This window comes from Tiliqua scincoides, chromosome 4 (genome assembly GCF_035046505.1).
Source record: "Tiliqua scincoides isolate rTilSci1 chromosome 4, rTilSci1.hap2, whole genome shotgun sequence".
In the NCBI taxonomy this organism is placed as follows: domain Eukaryota; kingdom Metazoa; phylum Chordata; class Lepidosauria; order Squamata; family Scincidae; genus Tiliqua; species Tiliqua scincoides.
In genome coordinates this window covers 207,270,966-207,289,712 of record NC_089824.1, presented here as the reverse complement: position 1 = coordinate 207,289,712, position 18,747 = coordinate 207,270,966, and the positions used below count along the sequence as shown (strand labels likewise).

At 44.7% G+C, this 18,747-nt stretch overlaps 1 pseudogene; it reads right to left on the bottom strand.

Moving 5' to 3' along the window:
• Positions 1-10,815: 10,815 nt before the first annotated feature.
• Positions 10,816-10,932, bottom strand: LOC136649983 (5S ribosomal RNA; annotated as a pseudogene).
• Positions 10,933-18,747: the final 7,815 nt, after the last annotated feature.

Sequence of the window (18,747 nt, the reverse complement as noted above, 5' to 3'; positions counted from 1 at the left end):
TTGTATGAGATTTAAAAAAAGAAAGTTTCACTTTACCAGCCACTTAAGCCTTTATTTTTATCCTTTTTAGTATGGTAGTGGGCACACATTCTGATGCATTTGTTGAGCTCCAGGTTCATTGGATTGGAACCATTCCGGTGGCCTTTTGCTCCCCTACACCTTCAATAAGGGCTAAGGCACAGTCATCTACTCATGAGTAAATGTGCACATGTGGCTCCATTTTGCTTTCCACAGGGCTTAATACATTTTCCTTGTCGGTATGGTGACAGGCTTCTTTCTTGAGAATTTTTTTTTTTGGGGGGGGGGGCCTTCATTCATTGGATCAGCACCATTCTGTTGGCTTTGCATTCTTCTCGGCCTGCCCTTCCAAGTGGTTTGGGACACGTTCGCCTACTCATCAGTAAATGCACGTGTGTGGCTCAGTTTCCATAGGGGTCAATACATTTTTCCTTATGAGCTATCAGTTGTCAGTTTCACAACCCACCAAAGATCAGATCACGACCCACTGGTGGGTCATGACCCAAATTTGGAGAATCACTGGACAGGCCAAAAACTTCCATGATTCACTCTGCACCCGCCCTCTTATGGCAACCTTTTTGGAAAAACACACACATTTTTCAGAAGATTATAATGCCTTGAACCATTTCAAAATTCATGGTCAATGAAATTCTTCATTGTTTGAGACAAAACGCACATAGTTCTTTCAACATTTTCTTCCGAAACCATTTATCATTGCTGCTAGTCTCCTGTGAACCATTATCAAATTTATCAACCTCTTCTTTACTAGGGGTTTCAAAGCCAAAGAATGCTGAGTACAGGAGCTTTCATGTTCCATCTCTTGTATATGATATTTCTGCAAATGGACCCCAAAATAGTTTGCCTTTTTTTCCCCCAGCAATTTCCCATCGTTGACTCAGATGGCAAGTTAGTATGATGCCTGTATCTGCCTAACCAGTTAACTCTAGCTCTATACATGCACCTGCGGTCTGCGCGCATGTGGTTTTCCTTTCCTCTCTATAATCAGTGGTATAGCTAGAGGGGTACAAAGTGCTAGGTTTTGCTGGAAGCCTCACTGTAGCATGCAAGTAACCCCTCCCCCTCCCAATCGGAGCCATTTTGGGCAGGGGAGCAAAACGGAGGCAAATGCTTCCCCCAATGGCTTTGTTTTGTTCCCCCACCCGGAATGGCTCCGAAGGGGAGGGGGTGGGGGCCACTTGCACGCTGCAGTGAGGCTTCCTGCAAAACTTAGTGCTTTGTAGCCTCTCTAGCTGTGCCACTGTGTATAACACATCAAGGTAGTCATCCCTACATTTTCCGCTGTTGGCCAATTCTCCAACTTATGAAAGGTTTCAAAAATTCAAATCCACTTCTCTAATATTGTTGCATTCCTACCTGGGTTTGTACCATTCAAAGAACTGATGAACATGCATTTTGTTCTTTAAGAACATAAGAACAGCCCCACTGGATAAGGCCATAGGCCTATCTAATCCAGCTTCCTGTATCTCACAGCGGCCCACCAAATGCCCCAGGGAGCACACAAGACAACAGGCACAACCTGCGTCCTGGTGCCCTCCCCTGCATCTGGCATTCTGACATGGCCCATTTCTAAAATCAGGAGGTTGAACATACCCATCATGGCTTGTAACCCGTAATGGATTTTTCCTCCAGAAACTTGTCCAATCCCCTTTTAAAGGCATCCAGGCCAGATGCCATCACCACATGCTGTGGCAAGGAGTTCCACAGACCAACCACATCCTGAGTAAAGAAATATTTTCTTTTGCCTGTTCTAACTCTCCCAACACTCAACATTAGTGGATGTCCCCTGGTTCTGGTGTTATGTGAGAGTGTAAAGAGCATCTCTCTATCCACTTTATCCTTCCCATGCATAATTTTGTATGTATCAATCATGTCCCCCTCTCAGGCATCTCTTTTCTAGGCTGAAGAGGCCCAAACGCCTCTTTAGGTGGCACAGATCCAAGTAGCCCCATTGCTCAGGGTGAGGGGAATTAATTCCCCTTGCCATGAGTTGCTCTGAAGCCAGTCCCAACCTGTTCTGGATGAAGTGCAGGCCAGCCAGCCTGCCTGCTCTACGGCAGGTTAGGAGTGGGCTGTTAATGGAATAAATAACCTTCATCATAACTGAATGCAATACTGAAGGGTTCCAGATACATTTAATTATTAGGAGTGGTTTATATAAGCATGTCCATTTCCTGATGATCAGACAATATTCAGCTGGTGGGTAGGGGGGGCCACAGAAAGTGCAAGGTGCATTGAGGGGAATGCATAAAGCTGCCTTCTACTCAGTCAGATCGTTGGCCCATAATGCTCAGTTTGGTCAACAATGGCTGGTAGCAGCTCTCCAAGGTTTCAGAGAGGAATTTTTTTTTTTTTTTTTCTAAACTAGCTGCAGGTTCTACACTAACTGCACTTTTCCTGGGGGAAAAGGATGAACTTTATTGCACATGTTAGCTTCCTGCAACAAAAGCAACAGTGCATTTCAGAATAACTCTTTCGTATTAAACATAGATGGAAGTGAAGCTATGGAAAACTGCTGTGTCCCTGTGTGTGTGAGTCCAATAATGAAGACAAGCATTCTTGAGTATGTAAAAAATGCTTTTCCTTCAAGTCACTACAGAGGTGCTGTGATGTTGGGCTAGAAGGGGGTAAACTACTTGTATGACAGCCCAATCCTATCCTTCCTTCACTGGTGCAGCCAATGCTACAAATCCAATGGGGGGAGGGGTGCATGCTGTATTCAATGGGAGGGGATGGAGGGGGAGAGTTTGGAGGGGAAATTAGACTTAAATCCTCTTTCCCCTCCATAAGCCTCCCATCTGACAACGGTCTCCTTGGACCTGTGCCAGTGAAATCACAGGTGCATGTCCAAGAGAGAAAGGAAGCAGGTCAGCCTCTGCTGGAGGGGATGGCTCACACCATCGCTGCTGGATCCACCATTCCCACAGCCTCCTACCCCCGTTCCACCCTCCCTGCCTAGTTTCACCCCTCCCCAACCCATTCTGCCCTCCCCCTCTCCCGCCCCCCTCTGCCTCCCCTGCAATCTTACCTACCTCAGTGAGTCCTTTCGGATCCATTGACAGGAAGGCTCCAGCCTTCCAACCAGCACTTGGGCAGTGCATTATGGTGCCAGAGCACACCTTATGGTCATTTTTAGCACTCACCTCCAGCAGTGCTTTCCACTGGTGGTGATGCATGAGAGTATCCCCCTTGTACTACCTATGCACTTACTGAAATGCAAAGAGACACTGAAATTCCCATGCTGCATGATATGGTAGCCTTTTCATACTTTACTGACTACCCAAATTTCCTGTTCAGACTTTTATTTCTGAATGTCATTTGTCTTATACTTCCCTTAAATAAGTCTTGTTACTCACACAATGTTGGGCTATACCCTTGGGCCAAGTCAAAGGAGAACATTTCAGCTTCAGGGAAACCAACGTTGATTTATAATGCACACTGAGATGCATCAAGTAGAAAAAGTGATGTGCTAAATCACACTGGATGATAGGGGTATAGAATGTGGAATGTCCACTGCAATCACAACTTTAAAAAAATTTCAAAGAGGACACCCTTAAGAAAGGATGTATTTTAAGAACCTACTAAGAAACATAATGGAATTCACCATAATTAATGCCCTAGTTTCTCTACAAACCTTGAACATTTTCAGACAACAGTTGGAATTCTGAGTGCTTGCACCTCAATAAAGATTATGATTTCCACAGGGCAGAAATGGCTTTTCAATACAGAAGGCGAAAGAAGTCATAATGAAGCAGGTAAGTATCATTTGGGGACATTTCACTGCTGACTATGACAAAAAGGAAGGAGACAGAAGATATTTATAATGAGAATATGTGGAACAGGACAATACGACAGAAATGATAAACGTTCTGAAAGCAGAGAGATGGACACAGCATATTCATCTAACAAGAAGTGACCACCAGTGTGTTCTAATGGCTCCATGAAGAATGAAATTGACGCAAAAAGACAAGGGGAGACAGCTCAATGGAATGGATACACCAGTGCTGAGCACATCCAGTTAAGGACTGGTGTATGAAATGATTAGCTTGGTATATTTCAAGGTAGGCTCTCGGGTTGTGTGCTTCTATGGACACCTGATATGTCAACCAAGAAGACATCTGTTGTTAAAATTACTTTACATTCTTTCACAAGCAATGACAGAAAGGACGTTTAGACACTAGCAACTCCTAAAAAGTCAATGTAGAACACCAGCTTGGATGCTGGGTTTGGATGGAGAGAACCCAGGTAAATTCTTCCTCAGTCGTAAAGCTCATTGATGGGATTTGGACAAATTGCTACCACCTTTCATCCTAACCTATCTCACAGAATAACTAGCAGCACAATTCTATGCATGTTTACTCATAAATAAGTCCCTCTGAATTCAATGGGACTTACTCCCAGGTAACTAACTTTAGAAATGCAAACTAAAACATGGCTCAGAGTAGTGCAGGTAGATTACAAATCCAGTAATAAGCATACTTACAATGGAAGCGACACTAGCAACCCAATCCTAATCTGTCCTGGACCAGGCAGTCTGCCAGGGGCAAAAGCGGTTTAGACAGTGGCAAGGGGAATCGCTTCCCCTTACTCCGGATAAAGCTGCAAGAGCCCTGATAGGGCTGCAGTAGCCAATGGGGCTACTCAGATCTGTGCCACCTCAAGAAGTGGTGCAGATCTTAGCAGTCCAGAGCTGCTTCGGGCAACCCAGAGCCAGGGATAAGAGCTGGCATAAATGCTGCATCCTGGCCCTACCCCCCGCTCACCAGTAACCCACCCATAGACCTGGCTGCCACTCGCCTTCCCCCCCACTCTGAAACGCCTCCTCCCCTCCCTCTCCATACACCCCCAGATGCCCGAGCCGGTCTGACTCGGTCAGCACAGGCTTCTCTCTTGGACCAGCCTTACGGCACTTTTGCAACACCAGTAGGCCTTGCTCTGGCCCATGTTCATTTCTGGATTGCACCCTAATACATATGTGTTTAAAAGTGGGGTCTAAAATCAGGTGCAGATGTTATTGCAGCTGGCTAGCCTTGGCTAATAACAGCTTACACGAGCAGTCTCCTTATCTTTTCAGTGTGTTGCTGGAAGGCTGCATTCACACAGGGTTGCAGCTCCTTTTCTGAGAACAGGAAAATCACAATGATATAATTAGAATTTGCAGCCTGGATAAATTACACTTCTTGGTGCATTGTCATATGATGTCAACAAAAAATGAGCATGTAGGCATGTATAGAGCTTGTAGGCCCAATTTTTTCAGTTGCCTAATAAATGATATTGCAATACTTTGGCATAAAATTGCCTTCATTGTGTTTCACTTTGTTCTCTTAAATGGAACAAGAAAAAGAAAAGACCATCATAAATGTCCTTATAAATGTCCAGACTTGGGCACACCATTCCCTCTGATTATCCTAGCTCTTATTTTTATTTATACCCTGTTTCCCAGACTAACATGCCCTCCCCAAAGTGCCTTAGAAATTCTTTATTAAAAAAAAAAATAGAAAGTGGCAAAACAATACAGTTCAAGAAACAGCAATAACCGAAAAAGGTAATGTGAGCACCCCAAGCTGTGGACCGAATCTTTCAGACGGAGCATGATCCCATCCAGAACAGGCTTATCAGATAATCCTGAGTTGACCCACCCACGGAACCACCTTCTAGTAACAATTTAGGTTTATCTGGATTGAGGCTCCGTTTCCTGGCTATCATCCAGCCAATTACTAACGCTAGATGTCATCTCAGAATCCACTGCCTCACTGAGATGAGAGGAAAATGTGAGATACAAATGGTTGTCATCAGCATACTGATGACACACTCCAAACTCTTGCCCTTTTCTGCCAGCTGCTACATGCAGATACTAAAGAGCATGGAAGACAAGATGAAGACTTGCAGCACTCTGTAGGCTAACGTCCATGGGTTGGAGCAGAACTCCTTCCAGAACTCTCTCGCTCAGAAAGGAGCAGAATACTGCAAAACAATGACTCTCAAGACTTTCTGGCCCAGAAGGGTGTGTGGTCAATGGTACTGAATGCTGCTTAGAGGTTCAGAAACATCAATAGGGACACATGTTCCTTGTTTATCTCCTGGCAAGGATCATCAACAACTCAACTGAAGCCATTTCAATTCACAAACTAGGCCTGAAGTCAAACTAAAATGGGTCTGAAAGCTCAACAAACCATTGGGTAGAGAAGATTTGGGAATTTATGATTACGTACAAGTTATGTAGACTAGGAACCCAACTCTTCATACCAATTCAATCTATGTTCTGTTTCTGTCATTGCTGTGAGACTATAATGGTGGATGAACTCTGCATGCCGCTCTGAGCTCTGTGGAGGAAGTAAAAAAAAAACTTATGCAATGTAAGTAGCAGTTGCTGGACTGAACAGAGAGGACATTGGTTGGCAACCTTCAGTCTTGAAAGACTATGGTATGTATAAGCCTATAGCACCCGGTATTCCCAGGTGGTCTCCTATCCAAGTACTAACCAGGCCTGACCCTGCTTAGCTTCCAAGATCAGACAAGATCAGGCATGTGCAGGGTACCAGTTGCTGCTCTAGAGAGGACATTAAAATGCACCTATTGCACCTTGGAGCCCTCCAGCCAAATGTACATCGGTTTTCTCAGACCGTGCATAAAATCTTATGCCTAGGATCACCTTTCTGACATTCTACCTGCACCCCCTATGAGGTATGCCACCACCCCCCACCCACCCACCGCCATGCAGTTCTGAGTACCTGTCATAGGCTTTGGCATCCATTTCTGTAAGGACCACACCAGTAATGGATTCGGGAGGTATTGTATTACAAGCACTTGACATTATAAATTGGTGTAAAGACTCACAAATCAGAATCAAATTGTAAAGTGGATGGTACAGAGGAGGCGGACGGCAGGGACTGCCAGAAACACAGCCTGTTATTTTCATATTAAAATGTAATGGCGCCATTAAAGTTAAAACCACTGTTAAACTTGATTGAGTAAATTAGTTAATTAACCATAGCATCTAATGCATTCCTCCAAGGCATACCTCAAAATCCTCAAGATGCAGAGAAGTGATAGCGCCCAAGCCGTACATTATCCTAACTGCGCATTGTAGTATGATTACACTCATCTCGGAGTGACTTATTACGAGATCAGTTATAAAAGAGAAGATGGCAAGTTGAAGCACTGCTGTGACTTTGAGATAGATAAGGGGGAAGAAAAAACAGTGAGAGATTAAGATGCTTGTCTTCCAGTCCTCGTGGCAAAGCTTTAAAGGAACCTTTTAAAATGTGTATTATAATGCTCTGGCAAAAGCATTTTATTTATGCCGTATTCATTTGATTTCCATTACTGTCATGCACAAACGTCTTGCCTTTCCGATCTCCTTTTGAGACGTAAATATTCCTGGCCGCAATCCAGCACCCAGTCAAGTAAGCTTAAGCCCCCCGTATTCCTTCTGGCCCCTGATTTCAACTATTATTTTTAAAACATTTCTACCCCACCTTTCTATTTTCAACAATACGGAAAAGCTAACACATCCAAAAACATAGCCAAGGGCAGCAAGAACATTCAAAAACATTGTCAAGGGCAGCAAAAAGTCCTTGGTATCAAAACCAGCAGCAAAGATTACAAACAACAACAACAACAACAACAAGCCACCCCACTCAATACTTTAAAAGTTTGCTGAAATAGGACCCTCTTCTGATGATGAAGGAGTGACATCAGGGAAGGGGTAGATGGGTGTTCTTGGGCAGTGAATTCCAAAGCCTAGCCCTGGCCACAGAGAAAGTTCTCTTCAGTGTTCCTATCATTTGTGCTTCAGATGGTGGTGGGACACCTAAGAGGGCCTCCACATTTGGCCCATTGGACAGGCAAAGTCACATGCAAGAAGGCAGACCTTTAGGTATTCTGGACATGAACTAATGAGGACAGGAGGTCTGGTCTGGGCAGGAGGTCTGGTCTAGAGGGTAGAGCCTCCATTTGCCTGTAGATAACATCCACAAGGGCGCCAGTTCGAGGCCACCGGCACCCTGCGACCTTGAAGCAGCTGACAAGCTGAGCCGAGCTATTTCCATCTGCTCTGAGCGTGGGAGGATGGAGGCCAGGATGGAGGCCAGATCAGAACGAAACATCTGATTTTGTTGTGGCTCTTGAAAGATAGAGCCTTCTTTCAATTGTAAAAATCCCTCCGGGGATTTAAATTAGCCTGCCTATGTAAACCGCCTTGAATAAAGTCTTGAATAAAGACCAAGAAAGGTGGTATATAAATACCTGTATTATTATTATTATTATTATTATTATTATTATTATTATTATTATTATTATTATTATTATTATTATTATTATTATTTAAAGGTAATAACTGGCTATTTGAATTGGGCCCCCAAAATGGACCAGAAGCCAGTGAAGCTATTATAAAAGGGGAGTCGCCTGCACATGAAACCGAACTCCAGGTAACACCTTGGCCACAGCATTTTCGACCAGCTGAGGTTTCCAGACACTTTTCCAAGGCAACTCCAAGTAAACTGTAGAAAGCCAATCTTGGTATAACTGAAGTATGTGCTACCATGGCTAGAGCAACATGGGAAATGAGTGAAGTCTGGACATCAGCTGCACTGTGCAAAAGGACTGCTAGACACAGCTGCCTCCTGGGAGCAAAGCTGGTTCCACTAATAATGAAGCTACTGCTCTTAGTGATGGAGGTGACTGTGCTCTCAAAAATCCTGGGTAAGCACACTTCTAACTGCATTATGCAACAGGTGCAACCTCCCTGAAAGGTTCTGAGATGAAGACGAGAGCCTGACAAGTTTTTTATTTGTATTTTAGTGTGTGATACTAATGTACACATGCGTGGTGTGTCCATGCCAGGAAGGCATGATACAAGCCACATGGATCAAAACAAATGGAAAAGGTTTTCTCACCTTTAATAAAAATAACACTGAGGGAGGGCACAATTTGGGTGGGACTGCATTTCTAGTAACATCTGCGTTGGGTCTGAAATGTAGCCTACAGCCCAATCCTACTCTGTGCTTGAACAGGCAGGCCAAACAGGGTAGGAAGTGGCTGCCATCAGTGGCGTTGCTAGGAGGGTGCGGGGGGGTGCGAACTGCACCAGGTGACGAGAAAGGGGGGGTGATGCACACTGGGAGGGTGATGTGCTAAAATTGTGGTGATTAGGAGTAATACCATCATGTTATATACCGTTATATGTGGAATTTCCAGCAGAATGCAATGCAAAAAACCAAAGTGAAATATCTCCTTTCTATCAAAAGTTATAGGCAAAAAACCAGAAAACAAAAAATGCATGGAGTCCAATGGAAAGTGAAACAAAGCCGTATTGCATGTTTACTCGCGTGTAGGCAAACGTGCCTTAGTCAGTCTGAAAGGACAGGCTGAGAGGAATCCAACAACACCAGAATGGTTCTGATCCAATGAACGTAGCCCAAAAAAAACACCCGAGAAGGCGGTCCCTCCCTCCAAGCTGGCGAATGTATTGAGCCCTATGGAAAATGAAACTAAGCCACATGGTCGCATTTACTCATGAGTAAGCAAATGTGCCTTGGCTCCTGGGCAGGTCAGGCAAAGGGAAATGTGAGGCCACCAGAATGGTCCTGATTTGATGCAACTGGAGCTCAACAAATGCTCCAGAGGGCAGCCCCCTCCCCCATAAAAAGAATGAAACAGGCTTGACAGGGTAAGGTGAAATTTTTTTCTGTTTTAGGCTGCAATCCTATCCACACTTTCCTGGGAGTAAGCCCCACTGACTATAATGGGACTTACTTCTGAGTAGGCAGGCATAGGATTGGGCTCTCAGACTTGTAAAGCCAGGTGGGTCCTGATAGTGATATGCATGAAATATAAGAACTTAAATTGAACTGGGTACTGTGTAGGGGTGAAAATCTTACTGATTTTTTTTTTTTTTTTTTGGGGGGGGGTGTTATTGCAGGCAGGCTACAGAGAAAATTCACTTGGTGGAACAGGGCTGTCTTTCCCTTATTTATTTATTTTACTTTAATTTATTTATAATTATTTATTTTAATTTGCTTTATGATGGGTCCTGGATGGATTATCATTCTAAAAAGTGGGTCCCAGTGCTAAAAGTTTGAGAACTGCTCCAATAAGGTGTTAGTAAGTTGACACCTTGGGGGGAGGTGACACCACTAGTGACCAAAATCACTAAAATCACAGTCTGCAAAAATAATACCATCATGTTATATATCAATCAATGTGCAATTTCATGCAGAATGCGATGAAACAAACTGCATTGAAATATCTTTATTCTATCCAAAGGTGCAGCCAAAAAACCAGTGGGGGCGGGGCGATGGTAGATCACCACGCCCACCACCTGGAGTGTTGTCCCGCCCACTGCATGGGGGTGACACGCTGTCCTCCCGCACTGGGTGACATGAACCCTAGTGACACCACTGGCTGCCATCATGCAACTCAGAGTAAAGCAGTGTTTCTCTAACTGTGGGTCAAGACCCACTAGTGGGTCCCAAGCCAATCTCAGGTGGGTCCCCATTCATTTCAATATTTTATTTTTAATATATTAGACTTGATGCTACCATAGTATGTGACTGGTTGGCAACCTTCAGTCTCGAAAGACTATGGTATAAGCCAGGGGTGCTCAAACTTTCAACTTTAGGGATGCTGGACCTTTAACAAGTGTATAGAAGAGAGAATTTCAGCAGGTGCAACTTGTCATCCCACAGATGACAAGCTGCACCTGCTGAAATTATCTCTTCTACACAATTTTAAAGGTCCAGCATCCCTAAAGTTGAAAGTTTGAGCACCCCTGGTATAAGCCTACAGCACCCGGTATTCCCAGGCGGTCTCCCATCCAAGTACTAACCAGGCCTGACCCTGCTTAGCTTCCAAGATCAGACGAGATCAGGCATGTGCAGGGTACCAGTTGCTGCCCAAATGCAGTATGTGACTGCATTTGGGGAAATGTTACAGACCTGTACTTTGAACAGGCTACTATACATATGCTTTTAACAATGACAGTAAATGGACTTACTCCTGGGTAAGTGTGGGTAGGATTGCAGCCTAGAATGGTAAACATTTTCCTGCTTGATGATATCACTTCCGGTCATGGCATCACTTCCGGTGGGTCCCAACAGATTCTCATTCTAAGAAGTGCGTCCCGGTGCTAAATGTGTGAGAATCTCTGGAGTAAGGAAATTCAATTTTCCTTACCTTGTGTAGTGCAGCAGCCACCCTTATAGGGCTACTCAGATCTGTCCAGAGAAATCACTGGTGTGGATCTGAGCAACCCGATGTAACGGCAGGCTGACCAGGAGTGGGGTTAGGATATGGTCTAGGTCACCCAGGCCAGTCCCATCAACCTCCCAGGTTTGGTCCACCTACTGGTACTCCCTCCCCTCCCCCACCCTCCCCAACCCTCTGCGCCAGCCTCCTTCAGCCAGTGCAAACTCACTGGGTCCAGGGATGGATCTGGCACCAGAAGGCTGTCGCATGTCCTTTCGCCAGCCTTCCCAGCTCACATGTCGCAAACAAACTTTCCACCACATTTGTGACACCCCTGGGTCTGCGCAAGTTCCCTGCACCAACCCACCTGCTGGTTTGAATTGCGCAACTAGTGAGCTACCTAGGCCTCAGGTCTCACTCAGTGTGCACTCAGGTCTCAGAGCTACCTTCAGAGTGTAGCAATGACAGGTGTCTGTTCAACATAAGCCCCTATGATTGGAAGGCGGCATGAAACTTCTGGATTGACCAGGCCTGGTATAAATACTTCATTGGTCAAAAGTGACCTTCTGACTGCTGAACTGCTGACTTCCGCTCTCTCTCTCTCTCAGGATCCCAGTTCCTGCAGTGCAAAACAGAAGCACTGGATTAGCAGAGATCTAAATCAGTTCTAGATTTGAGTCTCTCATAACATTGACCTGGTCCTGACAATGTCCTATGAGCAGTGGGAGTTGCAGTCTCAGGAGTAAAAAGGCCCTCAACATATGGTTACCTGGTCTATATTGGAAGAATAAGTCTGGAGGGGAGCCAACTGGTGGAATGAGAGTTTTAGCACATGTAACAGCTCCAAGAGTTCCCAGGGATGACTGGGTAAGTTGAACCCTACTGCTGTTTTGGTATATTAGCCTGATTTTTCTTCTTCTTCATATTAACAGTAGCTGCTGATTTGGTGATTTCTGAAAGCAGTCGCACACTGTTAATATAGCATGATTTAGTTACTTGCTGCACCTCCACCACAGTGACAGTACGCACAAATTATATGCAAGACTTTGCAATGAAAGGGTTCTGATTTACACCTTCAGTGCATTTTGCTGGTTCAAAATTTGCAACAGCAACTTTGCAGCAATAAATTGCAGCTGGAAAAAGGAGAGCCAGCTTCAGTTCTTTTGAATACTTAATCGATAAGCTGTGCTTTTATGAGCACGACACTGGACATCTTCTAGATCTAGTATTATGTGACAGTGCAGGTAAGACAAGCCAAAACAACACATGTATGTCAACACACACACACACACACACACACACACACACACACACACACACACACACTCTATATAGAATAGACGAATTAAGTTCTTTACGTCTTGCAGTCAAGCCAGGAACTATTAATCATCCTTAAGAAAAATCTGAAACTGGAAAATATTTCATTTTGGGTCTGAACTTCCAATAGCCCAGTCATTTACCCCCGTTGTGCTAGCAGAGTGCTCACTCTGCTGGCGCACTTTCGCAAAAGCGGCATAAAGCACTTTGTGACAGCACTTCTAGCTAGCATACTGGCCTACTGGCACGCACCAGCACTAACAGGTACTCACAGCACTCACCAGAGCAGGTAAGTGTGGCGTGGGGTGGGAGGAAGACACAGAGGAGTGGAACAGAGTGGGAAGAACATAAGAACAGCCCCACTGGATCAGGCCATAGGCCCATCTAGTCCAGCTTCCTGTATCTCACAGTGGCCCACCAAATGCCCCAGGGAACACACAAGACAACAAGAGACCTGCAACCTGGAGCCCTCCCCTGCATCTGGTATTCTGACATAGCCCATTTCTAAAATCAGGAGGCTGCACATACCCATCATGGCTTGTAACCCATAATGGATTTTTCCTCCAGAAACTTGTCCAATCCCCTTTTAAAGGCATTCAGGCCAGATGCCATCACCACATGCTGTGGCAAGGAGTTCCACAGTCCAACCACATGCTGAGTAAATTTTCTTTTGTCTGTCCTAACTCTCCCAACACTCAATTTTAGTGGATGTCCGCTGGTTCTGGTGTTGTGCAAGAGTCTAAAGATCATCTCTCTATCCACTCTGCCCTTCTCCTGCATAATTTTGTATGTCTCAATCATGTCCCCCTCAGGCACCTCTTTCCTAGGCTGAAAAGGCCCAAGCGCTGTAGCCTTTCCTCATAAGGAAGGTGCCCCAGCCCAGTAATCATTTTAGTCGCTCTGTTTTGCACCTGCTGGTGCAAATACCCTGGGGCATTTGGTGGGCCACTGTGAGATACAGGAAGCTGGACTAGATGGGCCTATGGCCTGATCCAGGGGGGCTGTTCTTATGTTCTTAAAATGGTGGTGACAGGGGTAGAAGGTGGGCAGATCAGGCCCAGGAAGGGGTGGGATCAGTGTCATCAGCATACACTGTATCCTTTCCTCCGTCCCAGGACTGATCCGCTGACATGGATCAACTCAGGCTTGCACCAGCAATATCACTGGCTCAGGTCCAAGTTGATTCATTGCAGCTGCTGGGTCTAACCTTGGAGCAAGGGGACAAATGTCCACTTACCCCAAGGATACCTCCAGCAGCCAAAATTCCGTTGCAGGGTGCAATGGGGCCTGTGCCATTGCTGCTGCATTGCTACACGTGAATTTATTTAGAATTTGGCTACAAATATCACTTTGTTGGTGAATTATCTGAGGACGGACCCACGATCTCTTCACATAATAAAGAAATATAACTGTTCTAGCAGATTACTAGGGTCACATGTTTTGAGATGCAAGTGGCTCTGATGGTGGGAGGTCTGTAACTGGATGTTACACTTAAAAAAAAGTTAAATATAACCTCAGGGTAGGAACTGAAGCAGTAGTGGGGGTGGGGATCTTTCCCCATCAATAATTTTCCTGATTTCTCTCTTCTTGTCCTCCCTCTGGAGCTGTTTTCCCCTTTCGACCATACACACACACACACACATACATATATACACAAATTGAAGGGCATATATGGGTTTGCATACTTTCCCTCATAGGTCAAATAGCAACTGGCAGGGGGAATGAGTTTAAAAGCCATTTCTGCCCAGCAGACAGGTGTACATGTTTGATCCCTGTTGCATATGGGCAGAAATAGCTTTTAATCAGGGAAATGGCATGGAGGAAAGGTTTGAATTAACACTTTTCCAAGTCCCCCGTTTAGGGGGTTCCACTTTTACAAGTACCACCAATCAAAGATGGCATCAAAAATTGCAGGTGTGCACTGGAGTGGGCAGGCAGCTTGCCCCACAGTTGGAGCTTCATTCTTCAGCCATCTTCCTCAAACCACACCCCTTGTGAAGGACCAAGGCGCTGCACACTTACATCTGGCCCATTGGGGCAACACAGTCCAGGCACCTCTGTTTAAGGTGGGGTCAGGCCAGACAAGACAGTGCCACTATACCACCCAGCATACTATCAACTACCACTATTGGTACTAGTCCCACTAGTTGGAAGCACTTTTCTAATCTGTTGACCAGTGCAAAAATATGGGAAGTCCAGGATCATGTTTCTGTTTTGTTTGATTCTTATGTGCCATGGCAATAACAGCTTCAGGAGCCAATCCTATTCAATTAACATAAGAACATAAGAACATAAGAACAGCCCCACTGGATCAGGCCATAGGCCCATCTAGTCCAGCTTCCTGTATCTCACAGCGGCCCACCAAATGCCCCAGGGAGCACACCAGATAACAAGAGACCTCATCCTGGTGCCCTCCCTTGCATCTGGCATTCTGACATAACCTGTTTCTAAAGTCAGGAGGTTGCACATACACATCATGGCTTGTATCCCGTAATGGATTTTTCCTCCAGAAACTTGTCCAATCCCCTTTTAAAGGCGTCTAGGCTAGACGCCAGCACCACATCCTGTGGCAAGGAGTTCCACAGACCGACCACATGCTGAGTAAAGAAATATTTTCTTTTGTCTGTCCTAACCCGCCCAACACTCAATTTTAGTGGATGTCCCCTGGTTCTGGTATTATGTGAGAGTGTAAAGAGCATCTCCCTATCCACTCTGTCCATTCCCTGCATAATTGTGTATGTCTCAATCATGCCCCCCCTCAAGCATCTCTTTTCTAGGCTGAAGAAATTTTCCAGTACCAATGCAGCCTTGCCAACAGGGTGTGCACTGCATCTTGTGGAGAGGAGATAGTCATGGAGACCTCCTCACAGTACGAGAATGCTTGTTCCCTACCTCGGGGCTGCATTGCGGCTGCATCAGCGCTGGAAACTTGGATAGGATTGGGCCCTTAGTAACTCCAAGCTGCAGCAGTCTTATGTATTTAAGCTCCTTGAGTCCCAGTGAAGCAAAGGAGATTGAAGCCATCAGCAGCACAATCCTACACAATCATGTTTGCTCCTGTTCAGTGGAGCTTACTCCCTGGTAAGTGTTCTTAGGATTGCAGCCCTAATTGTATGCAAGACTGCAGCCAAAGTAACCAGGATTCATAAGCAAACTCTAGCCCAGTGATTTTCAGCCTTTTTCATCTCACAGCACACTGGCAAGGCACTGAAATGGTCAAGGCACACCATCAGCTTTTTGATAATTGGCAAGGCACACTGTGCTGTCAATGGGGGCTCACATCCCCCCTATTGATAATTAGCCCTCTCCCAAATTCCCATGGCACACCTGGGAACCATTCACTGCACACCAGTGTGCCACGGAACAGTGGTTGAAAATGGCTGCCATTGGTTTCCAACGTGTTCTGTGGAACAAAAGAGTTCCATTGAACCTCTTGAAGGATTTCTTCATGAGCAAGATCAGTAAAGGTAGAGCAATTTCCTGGGAATATGAATATGCCCCTCTTCTGCTGCTTATACTCAGTATTGAGCAACTAGCAGTCAAGGTCACACACAGTCTTTTTTTTAAATGGTTCTCAGTCATGCTTTCCATTCAACTGTGGCAACAATTGGCTCTAAACTGAGTGTGCATCTCCAAGTCTTTTCCCTGAATCCTCTACACTGGGTTTCTTTGGTGGATGTTCTAATCTAGAACTTCTTTGACAGGCAAACCAATGTGAAAGCCTCCCTGTATGTGTGTCTGCACACATAAATACAATGTGTGTCCTTATTTATTTATTTATTGTTCACGTTTTTATACTGCCTTCCTTCCAAGGAGCTCAGGGCAGTCTACATGGAGAGTTAGAACAGACAAAAGAAAATATTTCTTTACTCAGCGTGTGGTCGATCTGTGGACCTCCTTGCCGCAGAATGTGGTGACGGCATCTGGCTTGGATGCCTTTAAAAGGGGATTGGACAAGTTTCTGGAGGAAAAATCCATTACGGGGTACAAGCCATGATGTGTATATGCAACCTCCTGATTTTAGAAATGGGCTATGTCAGAATTCCAGATGCAAGGGAGGGCACCAAGATGAGGTCTCTTGTTATCTGGTGTGCTCCCTGGGGCATTTGGTGGGCCGCTGTGAGATACAGGAAGCTGGACTAGATGGGCCTATGGCCTGATCCAGTGGGGCTGTTCTTATGTTCTTATGTTCCCTCCTTTTGTACTCTCAACCGTCCTGTGAGGTAGGTGAAGCGGAGAGAGAGGGACTGGTCCAAGGTCACCCCAGAAGCTTCATGGCTGAGCAGGACTTTAAACCTGGATCTTCCAGGTCTAAATCCATCTCCTGAACCACTACATCATCTTAGCTGTAAGACATCCTGGCTGGCAGATATGTATGTCTGTGTGAGAGAATGCGTTGTGTACCCATGCCAGTGTGTGCGCACACTCAATGGGATTTTTTTTTTAAGTTATACGCTTTTTTGCAGAAAGAAATACGCAGTAGCCAACTGGGCTAATTGGAGAGATATACAATGCATTCTGGGTAAATATATGATAATAAGGACCCTGATGCAAGAGGGGATTTCATTACAGCAGACCTTGTCCAGCGAGTGCAAATTATCCCAGCTGACTAGAGGGGTGATTTTGTGGCATTTCCAAACTGACAAAGGTTGTGTCATCAAACACCATTTATAACTGATGGAATCTCTAGCTTTGAGAAGAGGACCTGAAATCGCCTGCTTGCAATTCTTTGTCGCTGCTAAGAACTTTTGCTATCAATGCTGAAGAGTAGAGATTAACTAGTAAAACTTCTATAAGGCAGTGGAGATAATGAATCATGAATTCTGTAAGGGCAAACCTACCATGCTGAATCAAAGTACAGCTGTCTTATATTTGCTCTGTGTGCATTTTGCCACCAGTAATTTTGTCATCAATTTTCATAATTTGTTTAAACATATTTGTCTTTTGGACACAAGAGGTCATATTTCATAGGCGTGATGAATTTTCTCCTTGGTCCAGCTTTACAGAATTTGCACTTAATTAATTGCACAACCTTTAATTCGACAGACTGTTCATTTCTAATGGCCATACAGTTTCAAGTGCTTATGCAGAGATGAGAAGTGGGGGGGGGGAGGGGAAAAGAGAAGAGTTATTATGAAGTGGTTTGTTGTTTTTTTTAATGCTCTTACCAAAGAAAGTTTCAGTCATTTTAAAGGTACAAATCTTGACCCACATATTTTGTGTTACTCCACTCATGCCCAGTATTTGTTTGGAAATGTTCACAGTACTTTTGGGGGGGGGCGGGGCGGGGGGGGCAGGAGATCCCTTTCTAACTTGGGTGGCAGTTTGGGACTGTAGGATGCTAGAAAAAGTGTTTCCGGAGGGTCAAGAAGAGGGGCTGAACAATGATCTGTTACTTCTTTAAACCTGTAGTGCTATACACAAGCACACTGAAATTCCACACTGAAGTCAGTAGGAATAACTTCCCTGGACACATGCATAGGGCTGGGCTACAAATCCAGCACACCCTGCCACAGCATAGAATGGGAAAGGAGGAAAAGTCCCACTGGTGTATTGTAGTTAGGAGTGCTCCAGGAGATCGTCAAGTAGTGCCACCTGCCCCATTGCTAGATTTTTTTGACCCCCTCCCTGTGAGCCTTCTGGTGAGATCAGTTCCTTTTATTAGTTGCTTTAGGGTTTCACAGTTGCATTTTGCTTTGTTTAAATTGTATTTTATGATATTTATATTATCACACCTCATCTTTTGCCATTGTACTTCTTTTTTTTCCTCTGTGTTGTACACTGCCTTGTTTGGAGGGAAAGGGAGAATACAAATTGCTCAGATAAATAAATAAATAAATAAATAAATAAATAAATAAATAAGCGCCTGACATCCCAGCAGTTGTCTCTGCTACCATTCCAACCTAACTTACATGGAGAAATATTTTTGCCAATTCTTGGCTGTCCTACTGGCAGCACAGAAGCCTTCTATCCATTGCAAATCCTGTTCTGTCTACAGATACTTACTGAATCTCCTGGATTCACTTGTGCTGTCACTGCAGAACTCAAAACCTTAGATTCCATTCAAAAAGTTGAACTTGTTCCAAAAGTACATTTCTGGAATTTTGCAAGGAGGGGTGTGTGTGTGTGTGTCCTCTTTTCTGTCCTTTTGCAATAAAAACAAACCAAAAATAGATTAATGCTTTTTAAAAATAAACACACACACAG